The sequence below is a fragment of the Micromesistius poutassou genome (assembly GCF_964030765.1).
Source record: "Micromesistius poutassou genome assembly, chromosome: 23".
Taxonomy (NCBI): Eukaryota; Metazoa; Chordata; class Actinopteri; order Gadiformes; family Gadidae; genus Micromesistius; species Micromesistius poutassou.
In genome coordinates, this window is record NC_140293.1 from 8,064,190 (window position 1) to 8,082,820 (window position 18,631).

General features: G+C 38.1%; 17 non-coding genes across 17 annotated transcripts; all 17 read right to left on the reverse strand.

Annotated features, from left to right (window-relative positions):
* Positions 1–186: 186 nt before the first annotated feature.
* On the reverse strand, positions 187–259 carry AC3HAE_039091 (transfer RNA lysine (anticodon UUU)). The gene has a single exon. It is a non-coding gene; the product is annotated as a tRNA-Lys (tRNA).
* Positions 260–2,622: 2,363 nt separating this feature from the next.
* On the reverse strand, positions 2,623–2,695 carry AC3HAE_039092 (transfer RNA lysine (anticodon UUU)). The gene has a single exon. It is a non-coding gene; the product is annotated as a tRNA-Lys (tRNA).
* Positions 2,696–3,231: 536 nt separating this feature from the next.
* AC3HAE_039093 (transfer RNA lysine (anticodon UUU)) lies at positions 3,232–3,304 on the reverse strand. The gene has a single exon. It is a non-coding gene; the product is annotated as a tRNA-Lys (tRNA).
* A 1,145-nt stretch (positions 3,305–4,449) lies between these two features.
* On the reverse strand, positions 4,450–4,522 carry AC3HAE_039094 (transfer RNA lysine (anticodon UUU)). The gene has a single exon. It is a non-coding gene; the product is annotated as a tRNA-Lys (tRNA).
* Positions 4,523–5,057: 535 nt separating this feature from the next.
* AC3HAE_039095 (transfer RNA lysine (anticodon UUU)) lies at positions 5,058–5,130 on the reverse strand. The gene has a single exon. It is a non-coding gene; the product is annotated as a tRNA-Lys (tRNA).
* A 535-nt stretch (positions 5,131–5,665) lies between these two features.
* Positions 5,666–5,738, reverse strand: AC3HAE_039098 (transfer RNA lysine (anticodon UUU)). The gene has a single exon. It is a non-coding gene; the product is annotated as a tRNA-Lys (tRNA).
* A 1,749-nt stretch (positions 5,739–7,487) lies between these two features.
* AC3HAE_039099 (transfer RNA lysine (anticodon UUU)) lies at positions 7,488–7,560 on the reverse strand. Its single transcript has one exon. It is a non-coding gene; the product is annotated as a tRNA-Lys (tRNA).
* Positions 7,561–8,095: 535 nt separating this feature from the next.
* On the reverse strand, positions 8,096–8,168 carry AC3HAE_039100 (transfer RNA lysine (anticodon UUU)). Its single transcript has one exon. It is a non-coding gene; the product is annotated as a tRNA-Lys (tRNA).
* A 1,145-nt stretch (positions 8,169–9,313) lies between these two features.
* AC3HAE_039101 (transfer RNA lysine (anticodon UUU)) lies at positions 9,314–9,386 on the reverse strand. The gene has a single exon. It is a non-coding gene; the product is annotated as a tRNA-Lys (tRNA).
* Positions 9,387–9,921: 535 nt separating this feature from the next.
* Positions 9,922–9,994, reverse strand: AC3HAE_039102 (transfer RNA lysine (anticodon UUU)). The gene has a single exon. It is a non-coding gene; the product is annotated as a tRNA-Lys (tRNA).
* Positions 9,995–10,529: 535 nt separating this feature from the next.
* Positions 10,530–10,602, reverse strand: AC3HAE_039103 (transfer RNA lysine (anticodon UUU)). Its single transcript has one exon. It is a non-coding gene; the product is annotated as a tRNA-Lys (tRNA).
* A 531-nt stretch (positions 10,603–11,133) lies between these two features.
* Positions 11,134–11,206, reverse strand: AC3HAE_039104 (transfer RNA lysine (anticodon UUU)). The gene has a single exon. It is a non-coding gene; the product is annotated as a tRNA-Lys (tRNA).
* Positions 11,207–12,350: 1,144 nt separating this feature from the next.
* On the reverse strand, positions 12,351–12,423 carry AC3HAE_039105 (transfer RNA lysine (anticodon UUU)). The gene has a single exon. It is a non-coding gene; the product is annotated as a tRNA-Lys (tRNA).
* A 543-nt stretch (positions 12,424–12,966) lies between these two features.
* On the reverse strand, positions 12,967–13,039 carry AC3HAE_039106 (transfer RNA lysine (anticodon UUU)). The gene has a single exon. It is a non-coding gene; the product is annotated as a tRNA-Lys (tRNA).
* A 1,760-nt stretch (positions 13,040–14,799) lies between these two features.
* Positions 14,800–14,872, reverse strand: AC3HAE_039108 (transfer RNA lysine (anticodon UUU)). The gene has a single exon. It is a non-coding gene; the product is annotated as a tRNA-Lys (tRNA).
* A 536-nt stretch (positions 14,873–15,408) lies between these two features.
* On the reverse strand, positions 15,409–15,481 carry AC3HAE_039110 (transfer RNA lysine (anticodon UUU)). The gene has a single exon. It is a non-coding gene; the product is annotated as a tRNA-Lys (tRNA).
* Positions 15,482–17,234: 1,753 nt separating this feature from the next.
* On the reverse strand, positions 17,235–17,307 carry AC3HAE_039111 (transfer RNA lysine (anticodon UUU)). The gene has a single exon. It is a non-coding gene; the product is annotated as a tRNA-Lys (tRNA).
* Between the last annotated feature and the right edge of the window lie 1,324 nt (positions 17,308–18,631).

An 18,631-nucleotide genomic window follows, 5' to 3' on the forward strand; every position in this document is an offset into this window, starting at 1 on the left:
ATCATTCTGTATTTAGACAGTGTCAATTATTCAATTACAATAAATACAAGTAACTAGTTAAACGTCCAATTTGCAGGATCACAAGGCTTCTGTTTTTAAATCTTTGTAAAGTATCAATAATGAGCGCATCTATTCTAGCACTCAACGACCTATGAAGTGTCAATGAAGTTCTTATAATTGAATTCCCGCCTGAACAGGGACTTGAACCCTGGACCCTCAGATTAAAAGTCTGATGCTCTACCGGCTGAGCTATCCAGGCTTCAATAACCTCAAGATTTTCCCACATTAAAAATGTTTTAGGTTTCCATTAAAAGTACCTGTACCATCTACAGGGAATTCAAAGCCACAAGCTATGCTTAATGAGGGTACTGCTTTTCATCTTATAAAATGTCTTACAGATAGGGGAATTAGTTCAAATGGTAGAGCGCTCGCTTAGCATGTGAGAGGTAGCGGGATCGATGCCCGCATTCTCCAATAAATTTAGATTTTCACAGAATTTCCATTTCAATGACTGTCACAGTAATCAGAATTGAACTGGAGTTTGTTGAAGAGCACAGTGTTCATAAGCCAAAACCTCTGCAGTTGAGAGGTCAAACAAAATGAGACTCATCATTCTGTATTTTAGACAGTGTCAATTAGTCAATCACAATAAATACAAGTAACTAGTTAAACGTCCATTTTGTAGGATCACAAGGCTTCTGTTTTTAAATCTTTGTAAAGTATCAATAACGAGCGCATCTATTCTAGCACTCAACGACCTATGAAGGGTCAATTAAGTTATTATAACTGAAATCCCACCTGAACAGGGACTTGAACGCTGGACCCTCAGATTAAAAGTCTGATGCTCTACCGGCTGAGCTATCCAGGCTTCAATAAACTCAACATTTTCCCATATTAAAAATGTTTTAGGTTTCCATTAAAAGTACCTGTACCATCTACAGGGAATTCAAAGCCACAAGCTATGCTTAATGAGGGTACTGCTTTTTATCTTATAATATGTCTTACAGATAGGGGAATTAGCTCAAATGGTAGAGCGCTCGCTTAGCATGTGAGAGGTAGCGGGATCGATGCCCGCATTCTCCAATAAATTTAGATTTTCACAGAATTTCCATTTCAATGACTGTCACAGTAATCAGAATTGAACTGGAGTTTGTTGAAGAGCACAGTGTTCATTAGCCAAAACCTCTGCAGCTGAGAGGTCAAACAAAATGAGACTCATCATTCTGTATTTTAGACAGTGTCAATTAGTCAATCACAATAAATACAAGTAACTAGTTAAACGTCCATTTTGTAGGATCACAAGGCTTCTGTTTTTAAATCTTTGTAAAGTATCAATAACGAGCGCGTCTATTCTAGCACTCAACGACCTATGAAGGGTCAATTAAGTTATTATAACTGAAATCCCACCTGAACAGGGACTTGAACGCTGGACCCTCAGATTAAAAGTCTGATGCTCTACCGGCTGAGCTATCCAGGCTTCAATAAACTCAACATTTTCCCATATTAAAAATGTTTTAGGTTTCCATTAAAAGTACCTGTACCATCTACAGGGAATTCAAAGCCACAAGCTATGCTTAATGAGGGTACTGCTTTTTATCTTATAATATGTCTTACAGATAGGGGAATTAGCTCAAATGGTAGAGCGCTCGCTTAGCATGTGAGAGGTAGCGGGATCGATGCCCGCATTCTCCAATAAATTTTGATTTTCACAGAATTTCCATTTCAATGACTGTCACAGTAATCAGAATTGAACTGGAGTTTGTTGAAGAGCACATGGTTCATTAGCCATAACCTCTGCAGCTGAGAGGTCAAACAAAATGAGACTCATCATTCTGTATTTTAGACAGTGTCAATTAGTCAATCACAATAAATACAAGTAACTAGTTAAACGTCCAATTTGCAGGATCACAAGGCTTCTGTTTTTAAATCTTTGTAAAGTATCAATAATGAGCGCATCTATTCTAGCACTCAACGACCTATGAAGTGTCAATGAAGTTCTTATAATTGAATTCCCGCCTGAACAGGGACTTGAACCCTGGACCCTCAGATTAAAAGTATGATGCTCTACCGGCTGAGCTATCCAGGCATCAATAATCTAAACATTTTCCCACATTAAAAATGTTTTAGGTTTCCATTAAAAGTACCTGTACCATCTACAGGGAATTCAAAGCCACAAGCTATGCTTAATGAGGGTACTGCTTTTTATCTTATAATATGTCTTACAGATAGGGGAATTAGCTCAAATGGTAGAGCGCTCGCTTAGCATGTGAGAGGTAGCGTGATCGATGCCCGCATTCTCTAATAAATTTAGATTTTCACAGAATTTCCATTTCAATGACTGTCACAGTAATCAGAATTGAACTGGAGTTTGTTGAAGAGCACATGGTTCATTAGCCAAAACCTCTGCAGCTGAGAGGTCAAACAAAATGAGACTCATCATTCTGTATTTTAGACAGTGTCAATTATTCAATTACAATAAATACAAGTAACTAGTTAAACGTCCAATTTGCAGGATCACAAGGCTTCTGTTTTTAAATCTTTGTAAAGTATCAATAATGAGCGCATCTATTCTAGCACTCAACGACCTATGAAGTGTCAATGAAGTTCTCATAATTGAATTCCCGCCTGAACAGGGACTTGAACCCTGGACCCTCAGATTAAAAGTCTGATGCTCTACCGGCTGAGCTATCCAGGCTTCAATAATCTCAACATTTTCCCATATTAAAAATGTTTTAGGTTTCCATTAAAAGTACCTGTACCATCTACAGGGAATTCAAAGCCACAAGCTATGCTTAATGAGGGTACTGCTTTTTATCTTATAATATGTCTTACAGATAGGGGAATTAGCTCAAATGGTAGAGCGCTCGCTTAGCATGTGAGAGGTAGCGGGATCGATGCCCGCATTCTCCAATAAATTTAGATTTTCACAGAATTTCCATTTCAATGACTGTCACAGTAATCAGAATTGAACTGGAGTTTGTTGAAGAGCACATGGTTCATTAGCCATAACCTCTGCAGCTGAGAGGTCAAACAAAATGAGACTCATCATTCTGTATTTTAGACAGTGTCAATTAGTCAATCACAATAAATACAAGTAACTAGTTAAACGTCCATTTTGTAGGATCACAAGGCTTCTGTTTTTAAATCTTTGTAAAGTGTCAATAACGAGCGCATCTATTCTAGCACTCAACGACCTATGAAGTGTCAATGAAGTTCTTATAATTGAATTCCCGCCTGAACAGGGACTTGAACCCTGGACCCTCAGATTAAAAGTCTGATGCTCTACCGGCTGAGCTATCCAGGCTTCAATAACCTCAAGATTTTCCCACATTAAAAATGTTTTAGGTTTCCATTAAAAGTACCTGTACCATCTACAGGGAATTCAAAGCCACAAGCTATGCTTAATGAGGGTACTGCTTTTCATCTTATAAAATGTCTTACAGATAGGGGAATTAGCTCAAATGGTAGAGCGCTCGCTTAGCATGTGAGAGGTAGCGGGATCGATGCCCGCATTCTCCAATAAATTTAGATTTTCACAGAATTTCCATTTCAATGACTGTCACAGTAATCAGAATTGAACTGGAGTTTGTTGAAGAGCACAGTGTTCATAAGCCAAAACCTCTGCAGTTGAGAGGTCAAACAAAATGAGACTCATCATTCTGTATTTTAGACAGTGTCAATTAGTCAATCACAATAAATACAAGTAACTAGTTAAACGTCCATTTTGTAGGATCACAAGGCTTCTGTTTTTAAATCTTTGTAAAGTATCAATAACGAGCGCATCTATTCTAGCACTCAACGACCTATGAAGGGTCAATTAAGTTATTATAACTGAAATCCCACCTGAACAGGGACTTGAACGCTGGACCCTCAGATTAAAAGTCTGATGCTCTACCGGCTGAGCTATCCAGGCTTCAATAAACTCAACATTTTCCCATATTAAAAATGTTTTAGGTTTCCATTAAAAGTACCTGTACCATCTACAGGGAATTCAAAGCCACAAGCTATGCTTAATGAGGGTACTGCTTTTTATCTTATAATATGTCTTACAGATAGGGGAATTAGCTCAAATGGTAGAGCGCTCGCTTAGCATGTGAGAGGTAGCGGGATCGATGCCCGCATTCTCCAATAAATTTAGATTTTCACAGAATTTCCATTTCAATGACTGTCACAGTAATCAGAATTGAACTGGAGTTTGTTGAAGAGCACATGGTTCATTAGCCATAACCTCTGCAGCTGAGAGGTCAAACAAAATGAGACTCATCATTCTGTATTTTAGACAGTGTCAATTAGTCAATCACAATAAATACAAGTAACTAGTTAAACGTCCATTTTGTAGGATCACAAGGCTTCTGTTTTTAAATCTTTGTAAACTATCAATAACGAGCGCATCTATTCTAGCACTCAACGACCTATGAAGTGTCAATGAAGTTCTTATAATTGAATTCCTGCCTGAACAGGGACTTGAACCCTAGACCCTCAGATTAAAAGTCTGATGCTCTACCGGCTGAGCTATCCAGGCTTCAATAACCTCAACATTTTCCCACATTAAAAATGTTTTAGGTTTCCATTAAAAGTACCTGTACCATCTACAGGGAATTCAAAGCCACAAGCTATGCTTAATGAGGGTACTGCTTTTCATCTTATAAAATGTCTTACAGATAGGGGAATTAGCTCAAATGGTAGAGCGCTCGCTTAGCATGTGAGAGGTAGCGGGATTGATGCCCGCATTCACCAATAAATTTAGATTTTCACAGAATTTCCATTTCAATGACTGTCACAGTAATCAGAATTGAACTGGAGTTTGTTGAAGAGCACATGGTTCATTAGCCAAAACCTCTGCAGCTGAGAGGTCAAACAAAATGAGACTCATCATTCTGTATTTAGACAGTGTCAATTATTCAATTACAATAAATACAAGTAACTAGTTAAACGTCCAATTTGCAGGATCACAAGGCTTCTGTTTTTAAATCTTTGTAAAGTATCAATAATGAGTGCATCTATTCTAGCACTCAACGACCTATGAAGTGTCAATGAAGTTCTTATAATTGAATTCCCGCCTGAACAGGGACTTGAACCCTGGACCCTCAGATTAAAAGTCTGATGCTCTACCGGCTGAGCTATCCAGGCTTCAATAAACTCAACATTTTCCCACATTAAAAATGTTTTAGGTTTCCATTAAAAGTACCTGTACCATCTACAGGGAATTCAAAGCCACAAGCTATGCTTAATGAGGGTACTGCTTTTCATCTTATAAAATGTCTTACAGATAGGGGAATTAGCTCAAATGGTAGAGCGCTCGCTTAGCATGTGAGAGGTAGCGGGATTGATGCCCGCATTCACCAATAAATTTAGATTTTCACAGAATTTCCATTTCAATGACTGTCACAGTAATCAGAATTGAACTGGAGTTTGTTGAAGAGCACATGGTTCATTAGCCAAAACCTCTGCAGCTGAGAGGTCAAACAAAATGAGACTCATCATTCTGTATTTAGACAGTGTCAATTATTCAATTACAATAAATACAAGTAACTAGTTAAACGTCCAATTTGCAGGATCACAAGGCTTCTGTTTTTAAATCTTTGTAAAGTATCAATAATGAGTGCATCTATTCTAGCACTCAACGACCTATGAAGTGTCAATGAAGTTCTTATAATTGAATTCCCGCCTGAACAGGGACTTGAACCCTGGACCCTCAGATTAAAAGTCTGATGCTCTACCGGCTGAGCTATCCAGGCTTCAATAAACTCAACATTTTCCCACATTAAAAATGTTTTAGGTTTCCATTAAAAGTACCTGTACCATCTACAGGGAATTCAAAGCCACAAGCTATGCTTAATGAGGGTACTGCTTTTCATCTTATAAAATGTCTTACAGATAGGGGAATTAGCTCAAATGGTAGAGCGCTCGCTTAGCACGTGAGAGGTAGCGGGATCGATGCCCGCATTCTCCAATAAATTTAGATTTTCACAGAATTTCCATTTCAATGACTGTCACAGTAATCAGAATTGAACTGGAGTTTGTTGAAGAGTGTTCATTAGCCAAAACCTCTGCAGCTGAGAGGTCAAACAAAATGAGACTCATCATTCTGTATTTTAGACAGTGTCAATTAGTCAATCACAATAAATACAAGTAACTAGTTAAACGTCCATTTTGTAGGATCACAAGGCTTCTGTTTTTAAATCTTTGTAAAGTATCAATAACGAGCGCGTCTATTCTAGCACTCAACGACCTATGAAGTGTCAATGAAGTTCTTATAATTGAATTACCGCCTGAACAGGGACTTGAACCCTGGACCCTCAGATTAAAAGTATGATGCTCTACCGGCTGAGCTATCCAGGCATCATTAATCTAAACATTTTCCCACATTAAAAATGTTTTAGGTTTCCATTAAAAGTACCTGTACCATCTACAGGGAATTCAAAGCCACAAGCTATGCTTAATGAGGGTACTGCTTTTTATCTTATAATATGTCTTACAGATAGGGGAATTAGCTCAAATGGTAGAGCGCTCGCTTAGCATGTGAGAGGTAGCGTGATCGATGCCCGCATTCTCTAATAAATTTAGATTTTCACAGAATTTCCATTTCAATGACTGTCACAGTAATCAGAATTGAACTGGAGTTTGTTGAAGAGCACATGGTTCATTAGCCAAAACCTCTGCAGCTGAGAGGTCAAACAAAATGAGACTCATCATTCTGTATTTTAGACAGTGTCAATTATTCAATTACAATAAATACAAGTAACTAGTTAAACGTCCAATTTGCAGGATCACAAGGCTTCTGTTTTTAGATCTTTGTAAAGTATCAATAATGAGCGCATCTATTCTAGCACTCAACGACCTATGAAGTGTCAATGAAGTTCTCATAATTGAATTCCCGCCTGAACAGGGACTTGAACCCTGGACCCTCAGATTAAAAGTCTTATGCTCTACCGGCTGAGCTATCCAGGCTTCAATAAACTCGACATTTTCCCATATTAAAAATGTTTTAGGTTTCCATTAAAAGTACCTGTACCATCTACAGGGAATTCAAAGCCACAAGCTATGCTTAATGAGGGTACTGCTTTTTATCTTATAATATGTCTTACAGATAGGGGAATTAGCTCAAATGGTAGAGCGCTCGCTTAGCATGTGAGAGGTAGCGGGATCGATGCCCGCATTCTCCAATAAATTTAGATTTTCACAGAATTTCCATTTCAATGACTGTCACAGTAATCAGAATTGAACTGGAGTTTGTTGAAGAGCACATGGTTCATTAGCCATAACCTCTGCAGCTGAGAGGTCAAACAAAATGAGACTCATCATTCTGTATTTTAGACAGTGTCAATTAGTCAATCACAATAAATACAAGTAACTAGTTAAACGTCCATTTTGTAGGATCACAAGGCTTCTGTTTTTAAATCTTTGTAAAGTATCAATAACGAGCGCATCTATTCTAGCACTCAACGACCTATGAAGTGTCAATGAAGTTCTTATAATTGAATTCCCGCCTGAACAGGGACTTGAACCCTAGACCCTCAGATTAAAAGTCTGATGCTCTACCGGCTGAGCTATCCAGGCTTCAATAACCTCAACATTTTCCCACATTAAAAATGTTTTAGGTTTCCATTAAAAGTACCTGTACCATCTACAGGGAATTCAAAGCCACAAGCTATGCTTAATGAGGGTACTGCTTTTCATCTTATAAAATGTCTTACAGATAGGGGAATTAGCTCAAATGGTAGAGCGCTCGCTTAGCATGTGAGAGGTAGCGGGATTGATGCCCGCATTCACCAATAAATTTAGATTTTCACAGAATTTCCATTTCAATGACTGTCACAGTAATCAGAATTGAACTGGAGTTTGTTGAAGAGCACATGGTTCATTAGCCAAAACCTCTGCAGCTGAGAGGTCAAACAAAATGAGACTCATCATTCTGTATTTAGACAGTGTCAATTATTCAATTACAATAAATACAAGTAACTAATTAAACGTCCAATTTGCAGGATCACAAGGCTTCTGTTTTTAAATCTTTGTAAAGTATCAATAATGAGCGCATCTATTCTAGCACTCAACGACCTATGAAGTGTCAATGAAGTTCTTATAATTGAAATCCCGCCTGAACAGGGACTTGAACCCTGGAACCTCAGATTAAAAGTCTGATGCTCTACCGGCTGAGCTATCCAGGCTTCTATAACCTGAAGATTTTCCCACATTAAAAATGTTTTAGGTTTCCATTAAAAGTACCTGTACCATCTACAGGGAATTCAAAGCCACAAGCTATGCTTAATGAGGGTACTGCTTTTCATCTTATAAAATGTCTTACAGATAGGTGAATTAGCTCAAATGGTAGAGCGCTCGCTTAGCATGTGAGAGGTAGCGGGATCGATGCCCGCATTCTCCAATAAATTTAGATTTTCACAGAATTTCCATTTCAATGACTGTCACAGTAATCAGAATTGAACTGGAGTTTGTTGAAGAGCACAGTGTTCATTAGCCAAAACCTCTGCAGCTGAGAGGTCAAACAAAATGAGACTCATCATTCTGTATTTTAGACAGTGTCAATTAGTCAATCACAATAAATACAAGTAACTAGTTAAACGTCCATTTTGTAGGATCACAAGGCTTCTGTTTTTAAATCTTTGTAAAGTATCAATAACGAGCGCGTCTATTCTAGCACTCAACGACCTATGAAGGGTCAATTAAGTTATTATAACTGAAATCCCACCTGAACAGGGACTTGAACGCTGGACCCTCAGATTAAAAGTCTGATGCTCTACCGGCTGAGCTATCCAGGCTTCAATAAACTCAACATTTTCCCATATTAAAAATGTTTTAGGTTTCCATTAAAAGTACCTGTACCATCTACAGGGAATTCAAAGCCACAAGCTATGCTTAATGAGGGTACTGCTTTTTATCTTATAATATGTCTTACAGATAGGGGAATTAGCTCAAATGGTAGAGCGCTCGCTTAGCATGTGAGAGGTAGCGGGATCGATGCCCGCATTCTCCAATAAATTTAGATTTTCACAGAATTTCCATTTCAATGACTGTCACAGTAATCAGAATTGAACTGGAGTTTGTTGAAGAGCACATGGTTCATTAGCCATAACCTCTGCAGCTGAGAGGTCAAACAAAATGAGACTCATCATTCTGTATTTTAGACAGTGTCAATTAGTCAATCACAATAAATACAAGTAACTAGTTAAATGTCCAATTTGTAGGATCACAAGGCTTCTGTTTTTAAATCTTTGTAAAGTATCAATAACGAGCGCATCTATTCTAGCACTCAACGACCTATGAAGTGTCAATGAAGTTCTTATAATTGAATTCCCGCCTGAACAGGGACTTGAACCCTAGACCCTCAGATTAAAAGTCTGATGCTCTACCGGCTGAGCTATCCAGGCTTCAATAACCTCAAGATTTTCCCACATTAAAAATGTTTTAGGTTTCCATTAAAAGTACCTGTACCATCTACAGGGAATTCAAAGCCACAAGCTATGCTTAATGAGGGTACTGCTTTTCATCTTATAAAATGTCTTACAGATAGGGGAATTAGCTCAAATGGTAGAGCGCTCGCTTAGCATGTGAGAGGTAGCGGGATTGATGCCCGCATTCACCAATAAATTTAGATTTTCACAGAATTTCCATTTCAATGACTGTCACAGTAATCAGAATTGAACTGGAGTTTGTTGAAGAGCACATGGTTCATTAGCCAAAACCTCTGCAGCTGAGAGGTCAAACAAAATGAGACTCATCATTCTGTATTTAGACAGTGTCAATTATTCAATTACAATAAATACAAGTAACTAGTTAAACGTCCAATTTGCAGGATCACAAGGCTTCTGTTTTTAAATCTTTGTAAAGTATCAATAATGAGTGCATCTATTCTAGCACTCAACGACCTATGAAGTGTCAATGAAGTTCTTATAATTGAATTCCCGCCTGAACAGGGACTTGAACCCTGGACCCTCAGATTAAAAGTCTGATGCTCTACCGGCTGAGCTATCCAGGCTTCAATAAACTCAACATTTTCCCACATTAAAAATGTTTTAGGTTTCCATTAAAAGTACCTGTACCATCTACAGGGAATTCAAAGCCACAAGCTATGCTTAATGAGGGTACTGCTTTTCATCTTATAAAATGTCTTACAGATAGGGGAATTAGCTCAAATGGTAGAGCGCTCGCTTAGCATGTGAGAGGTAGCGGGATTGATGCCCGCATTCACCAATAAATTTAGATTTTCACAGAATTTCCATTTCAATGACTGTCACAGTAATCAGAATTGAACTGGAGTTTGTTGAAGAGCACATGGTTCATTAGCCAAAACCTCTGCAGCTGAGAGGTCAAACAAAATGAGACTCATCATTCTGTATTTAGACAGTGTCAATTATTCAATTACAATAAATACAAGTAACTAGTTAAACGTCCAATTTGCAGGATCACAAGGCTTCTGTTTTTAAATCTTTGTAAAGTATCAATAATGAGTGCATCTATTCTAGCACTCAACGACCTATGAAGTGTCAATGAAGTTCTTATAATTGAATTCCCGCCTGAACAGGGACTTGAACCCTGGACCCTCAGATTAAAAGTCTGATGCTCTACCGGCTGAGCTATCCAGGCTTCAATAAACTCAACATTTTCCCACATTAAAAATGTTTTAGGTTTCCATTAAAAGTACCTGTACCATCTACAGGGAATTCAAAGCCACAAGCTATGCTTAATGAGGGTACTGCTTTTCATCTTATAAAATGTCTTACAGATAGGGGAATTAGCTCAAATGGTAGAGCGCTCGCTTAGCACGTGAGAGGTAGCGGGATCGATGCCCGCATTCTCCAATAAATTTAGATTTTCACAGAATTTCCATTTCAATGACTGTCACAGTAATCAGAATTGAACTGGAGTTTGTTGAAGAGTGTTCATTAGCCAAAACCTCTGCAGCTGAGAGGTCAAACAAAATGAGACTCATCATTCTGTATTTTAGACAGTGTCAATTAGTCAATCACAATAAATACAAGTAACTAGTTAAACGTCCAATTTGCAGGATCACAAGGCTTCTGTTTTTAAATCTTTGTAAAGTATCAATAATGAGCGCATCTATTCTAGCACTCAACGACCTATGAAGTGTCAATGAAGTTCTTATAATTGAATTCCCGCCTGAACAGGGACTTGAACCCTGGACCCTCAGATTAAAAGTCTGATGCTCTACCGGCTGAGCTATCCAGGCTTCAATAACCTCAACATTTTCCCACATTAAAAATGTTTTAGGTTTCCATTAAAAGTACCTGTACCATCTACAGGGAATTCAAAGCCACAAGCTATGCTTAATGAGGGTACTGCTTTTCATCTTATAAAATTTCTTACAGATAGGGGAATTAGCTCAAATGGTAGAGCGCTCGCTTAGCATGTGAGAGGTAGCGGGATTGATGCCCGCATTCTCCAATAAATTTAGATTTTCACAGAATTTCCATTTCAATGACTGTCACAGTAATCAGAATTGAACTGGAGTTTGTTGAAGAGCACATGGTTCATTAGCCAAAACCTCTGCAGCTGAGAGGTCAAACAAAATGAGACTCATCATTCTGTATTTTAGACAGTGTCAATTATTCAATTACAATAAATACAAGTAACTAGTTAAACGTCGAATTGTCAGGATCACAAGGATTCCGTTTTTAAATCTTTGTAAAGTATCAATAACGAGCGCGTCTATTCTAGCACTCAACGACCTATGAAGGGTCAATGAAGTTATTATAACTGAAATCCCACCTGAACAGGGACTTGAACGCTGAACCCTCAGATTAAAAGTCTGATGCTCTACCGGCTGAGCTATCCAGGCTTCAATAAACTCAACATTTTCCCATATTAAAAATGTTTTAGGTTTCCATTAAAAGTACCTGTACCATCTACAGGGAATTCAAAGCCACAAGCTATGCTTAATGAGGGTACTGCTTTTTATCTTATAATATGTCTTACAGATAGGGGAATTAGCTCAAATGGTAGAGCACTCGCTTAGCATGTGAGAGGTAGCGGGATCGATGCCCGCATTCTCCAATAAATTTAGATTTTCACAGAATTTCCATTTCAATGACTGTCACAGTAATCAGAATTGAACTGGAGTTTGTTGAAGAGCACAGTGTTCATTAGCCAAAACCTCTGCAGCTGAGAGGTCAAACAAAATGAGACTCATCATTCTGTATTTTAGACAGTGTCAATTAGTCAATCACATAAATACAAGTAACTAGTTAAACGTCCATTTTGTAGGATCAGAAGGCTTCTGTTTTTAAATCTTTGTAAAGTATCAATAACGAGCGCATCTATTCTAGCACTCTACGACCTATGAAGTGTCAATGAAGTTCTTATAATTGAATTCCCGCCTGAACAGGGACTTGAACCCTGGACCCTCAGATTAAAAGTCTGATGCTCTACCGGCTGAGCTATCCAGGCTTCAATAACCTCAACATTTTCCCACATTAAAAATGTTTTAGGTTTCCATTAAAAGTACCTGTACCATCTACAGGGAATTCAAAGCCACAAGCTATGCTTAATGAGGGTACTGCTTTTCATCTTATAAAATGTCATACAGATAGGGGAATTAGCTCAAATGGTAGAGCGCTCGCTTAGCATGTGAGAGGTAGCGGGATTGATGCCCGCATTCTCCAATAAATTTAGATTTTCACAGAATTTCCATTTCAATGACTGTCACAGTAATCAGAATTGAACTGGAGTTTGTTGAAGAGCACATGGTTCATTAGCCAAAACCTCTGCAGCTGAGAGGTCAAACAAAATGAGACTCATCATTCTGTATTTTAGACAGTGTCAATTATTCAATTACAATATTTATTGTAATATTTATTGTATTGTAACGCCGAATTGTCAGGATCACAAGGATTCCGTTTTTAAATCTTTGTAAAGTATCAATAATGAGCGCGTCTATTCTAGCACTCAACGACCTATGAAGGGTCAATGAAGTTCTTATAATTGAATTCCCGCCTGAACAGGGACTTGAACCCTGGACCCTCAGATTAAAAGTCTGATGCTCTACCGGCTGAGCTATCCAGGCTTCAATAAACTCAACATTTTCCCACATTAAAAATGTTTTAGGTTTCCATTAAAAGTACCTGTACCATCTACAGGGAATTCAAAGCCACAAGCTATGCTTAATGATGGTACTGCTTTTTATCTTATAAAAAGTCTTACAGATAGGGGAATTAGCTCAAATGGTAGAGAGCTCGCTTAGCATGTGAGAGGTAGCGGGATCGATGCCCGCATTCTCCAATAAATTTAGATTTTCACAGAATTTCCATTTCAATGACTGTCACAGTAATCAGAATTGAACTGGAGTTTGTTGAAGAGCACAGTGTTCATTAGCCAAAACCTCTGCAGCTGAGAGGTCAAACAAAATGAGACTCATCATTCTGTATTTAGACAGTGTCAATTATTCAATTACAATAAATACAAGTAACTAGTTAAACGTCCAATTTGCAGGATCACAAGGCTTCTGTTTTTAAATCTTTGTAAAGTATCAATAATGAGCGCATCTATTCTAGCACTCAACGACCTATGAAGTGTCAATGAAGTTCTTATAATTGAATTCCCGCCTGAACAGGGACTTGAACCCTGGACCCTCAGATTAAATTTCTGATGCTCTACCGGCTGAGCTTTCCAGGCTTCAATAATCTCAACATTTTCCCACATTAAAAATGTTTTAGGTTTCCATTAAAAGTACCTGTACCATCTACAGGGAATTCAAAGCCACAAGCTATGCTTAATGAGGGTACTGCTTTTTATCTTATAATATGTCTTACAGATAGGGGAATTAGCTCAAATGGTAGAGCGCTCGCTTAGCATGTGAGAGGTAGCGGGATCGATGCCCGCATTCTCCAATAAATTTAGATTTTCACAGAATTTCCATTTCAATGACTGTCACAGTAATCAGAATTGAACTGGAGTTTGTTGAAGAGCACATGGTTCATTAGCCATAACCTCTGCAGCTGAGAGGTCAAACAAAATGAGACTCATCATTCTGTATTTTAGACAGTGTCAATTAGTCAATCACAATAAATACAAGTAACTAGTTAAACGTCCATTTTGTAGGATCACAAGGCTTCTGTTTTTAAATCTTTGTAAAGTATCAATAACGAGCGCATCTATTCTAGCACTCAACGACCTATGAAGTGTCAATGAAGTTCTTATAATTGAATTCCCACCTGAACAGGGACTTGAACCCTAGACCCTCAGATTAAAAGTCTGATGCTCTTCCGGCTGAGCTATCCAGGCTTCAATGACCTCAACATTTTCCCACATTAAAAATGTTTTAGGTTTCCATTAAAAGTACCTGTACCATCAACAGGGAATTCAAAGCCACAAGCTATGCTTAATGAGGGTACTGCTTTTCATCTTATAAAATGTCATACAGATAGGGGAATTAGCTCAAATGGTAGAGCGCTCGCTTAGCATGTGAGAGGTAGCGGGATTGATGCCCGCATTCTCCAATAAATTTAGATTTTCACAGAATTTCCATTTCAATGACTGTCACAGTAATCAGAATTGAACTGGAGTTTGTTGAAGAGCACATGGTTCATTAGCCAAAACCTCTGCAGCTGAGAGGTCAAACAAAATGAGACTCATCATTCTGTATTTTAGACAGTGTCAATTATTCAATTACAATATTTATTGTAATATTTATTGTATTGTAACGTCGAATTGTCAGGATCACAAGGATTCCGTTTTTAAATCTTTGTAAAGTATCAATAATGAGCGCGTCTATTCTAGCACTCAACGACCTATGAAGGGTCAATGAAGTTCTTATAATTGAATTCCCGCCTGAACAGGGACTTGAACCCTGGACCCTCAGATTAAAAGTCTGATGCTCTACCGGCTGAGCTATCCAGGCTTCAATAAACTCAACATTTTCCCACATTAAAAATGTTTTAGGTTTCCATTAAAAGTACCTGTACCATCTACAGGGAATTCAAAGCCACAAGCTATGCTTAATGATGGTACTGCTTTTTATCTTATAAAAAGTCTTACAGATAGGGGAATTAGCTCAAATGGTAGAGAGCTCGCTTAGCATGTGAGAGGTAGCGGGATCGATGCCCGCATTCTCCAATAAATTTAGATTTTCACAGAATTTCCATTTCAATGACTGTCACAGTAATCAGAATTGAACTGGAGTTTGTTGAAGAGCACAGTGTTCATTAGCCAAAACCTCTGCAGCTGAGAGGTCAAACAAAATGAGACTCATCATTCTGTATTTTAGACAGTGTCAATTAGTCAATTACAATAAATACAAGTAACTAGTTAAATGTCCAATTTGTAGGATCACAAGGCTTCTGTTTTTAAATCTTTGTAAAGTATCAATAACGAGCGCATCTATTCTAGCACTGAACGACCTATGCAGTGTCAATGAAGTTCTTATAATTGAATTCCCGCCTGAACAGGGACTTGAACCCTGGACCCTCAGATTAAAAGTCTGATGCTCTACCGGCTGAGCTATCCAGGCTTCAATAACCTCAACATTTTCCCACATTAAAAATGTTTTAGGTTTCCATTAAAAGTACCTGTACCATCTACAGGGAATTCAAAGCCACAAGCTATGCTTAATGAGGGTACTGCTTTTCATCTTATAAAATGTCTTACAGATAGGGGAATTAGCTCAAATGGTAGAGCGCTCGCTTAGCATGTGAGAGGTAGCGGGATTGATGCCCGCATTCACCAATAAATTTAGATTTTCACAGAATTTCCATTTCAATGACTGTCACAGTAATCAGAATTGAACTGGAGTTTGTTGAAGAGCACATGGTTCATTAGCCAAAACCTCTGCAGCTGAGAGGTCAAACAAAATGAGACTCATCATTCTGTATTTAGACAGTGTCAATTATTCAATTACAATAAATACAAGTAACTAGTTAAACGTCCAATTTGCAGGATCACAAGGCTTCTGTTTTTAAATCTTTGTAAAGTATCAATAATGAGCGCATCTATTCTAGCACTCAACGACCTATGAAGTGTCAATGAAGTTCTTATAATTGAATTCCCGCCTGAACAGGGACTTGAACCCTGGACCCTCAGATTAAATTTCTGATGCTCTACCGGCTGAGCTTTCCAGGCTTCAATAATCTCAACATTTTCCCACATTAAAAATGTTTTAGGTTTCCATTAAAAGTACCTGTACCATCTACAGGGAATTCAAAGCCACAAGCTATGCTTAATGAGGGTACTGCTTTTTATCTTATAATATGTCTTACAGATAGGGGAATTAGCTCAAATGGTAGAGCGCTCGCTTAGCATGTGAGAGGTAGCGGGATCGATGCCCGCATTCTCCAATAAATTTAGATTTTCACAGAATTTCCATTTCAATGACTGTCACAGTAATCAGAATTGAACTGGAGTTTGTTGAAGAGCACATGGTTCATTAGCCATAACCTCTGCAGCTGAGAGGTCAAACAAAATGAGACTCATCATTCTGTATTTTAGACAGTGTCAATTAGTCAATCACAATAAATACAAGTAACTAGTTAAACGTCCATTTTGTAGGATCACAAGGCTTCTGTTTTTAAATCTTTGTAAAGTATCAATAACGAGCGCATCTATTCTAGCACTCAACGACCTATGAAGTGTCAATGAAGTTCTTATAATTGAATTCCCACCTGAACAGGGACTTGAACCCTAGACCCTCAGATTAAAAGTCTGATGCTCTTCCGGCTGAGCTATCCAGGCTTCAATGACCTCAACATTTTCCCACATTAAAAATGTTTTAGGTTTCCATTAAAAGTACCTGTACCATCTACAGGGAATTCAAAGCCACAAGCTATGCTTAATGAGGGTACTGCTTTTCATCTTATAAAATGTCATACAGATAGGGGAATTAGCTCAAATGGTAGAGCGCTCGCTTAGCATGTGAGAGGTAGCGGGATTGATGCCCGCATTCTCCAATAAATTTAGATTTTCACAGAATTTCCATTTCAATGACTGTCACAGTAATCAGAATTGAACTGGAGTTTGTTGAAGAGCACATGGTTCATTAGCCAAAACCTCTGCAGCTGAGAGGTCAAACAAAATGAGACTCATGATTCTGTATTTTAGACAGTGTCAATTATTCAATTACAATAAATACAAGTAACTAGTTAAACGTCGAATTGTCAGGATCACAAGGATTCCGTTTTTAAATCTTTGTAAAGTATCAATAATGAGCGCGTCTATTCTAGCACTCAACGACCTATGAAGGGTCAATGAAGTTCTTATAATTGAATTCCCGCCTGAACAGGGACTTGAACCCTGGACCCTCAGATTAAAAGTCTGATGCTCTACCGGCTGAGCTATCCAGGCTTCAATAAACTCAACATTTTCCCACATTAAAAATTTTTTAGGTTTCCATTAAAAGTACCTGTACCATCTACAGGGAATTCAAAGCCACAAGCTATGCTTAATGATGGTACTGCTTTTTATCTTATAAAAAGTCTTACAGATAGGGGAATTAGCTCAAATGGTAGAGAGCTCGCTTAGCATGTGAGAGGTAGCGGGATCGATGCCCGCATTCTCCAATAAATTTAGATTTTCACAGAATTTCCATTTCAATGACTGTCACAGTAATCAGAATTGAACTGGAGTTTGTTGAAGAGCACAGTGTTCATTAGCCAAAACCTCTGCAGCTGAGAGGTCAAACAAAATGAGACTCATCATTCTGTATTTTAGACAGTGTCAATTAGTCAATTACAATAAATACAAGTAACTAGTTAAATGTCCAATTTGTAGGATCACAAGGCTTCTGTTTTTAAATCTTTGTAAAGTATCAATAACGAGCGCATCTATTCTAGCACTCAACGACCTATGAAGTGTCAATGAAGTTCTTATAATTGAATTCCCGCCTGAACAGGGACTTGAACCCTGGACCCTCAGATTAAAAGTATGATGCTCTACCGGCTGAGCTATCCAGGCATCAATAAACTAAACATTTTCCCACATTAAAAATGTTTTAGGTTTCCATTAAAAGTACCTGTACCATCTACAGGGAATTCAAAGCCACAAGCTATGCTTAATGAGGGTACTGCTTTTTATCTTATAAGATGTCTTACAGATAGGGGAATTAGCTCAAATGGTAGAGCGCTCGCTTAGCATGTGAGAGGTAGCGTGATCGATGCCCGCATTCTCCAATAAATTTAGATTTTCACAGAATTTCCATTTCAATGACTGTCACAGTAATCAGAATTGAACTGGAGTTTGTTGAAGAGCACAGTGTTCATTAGCCAAAACCTCTGCAGCTGAGAGGTCAAACAAAATGAGACTCATCATTCTGTATTTTAGACAGTGTCAATTAGTCAATCACAATAAATACAAGTAACTAGTTAAACGTCCATTTTGTAGGATCACAAGGCTTCTGTTTTTAAATCTTTGTAAAGTATCAATAACGAGCGCATCTATTCTAGCACTGAACGACCTATGAAGTGTCAATGAAGTTCTTATAATTGAATTCCCTCCTGAACAGGGACTTGAACCCTGGACCCTCAGATTAAAAGTCTGATGCTCTACCGGCTGAGCTATCCAGGCTTCAATAACCTCAACATTTTCCCACATTAAAAATGTTTTAGGTTTCCATTAAAAGTACCTGTACCACCTACAGGGAATTCAAAGCCACAAGCTATGCTTAATGAGG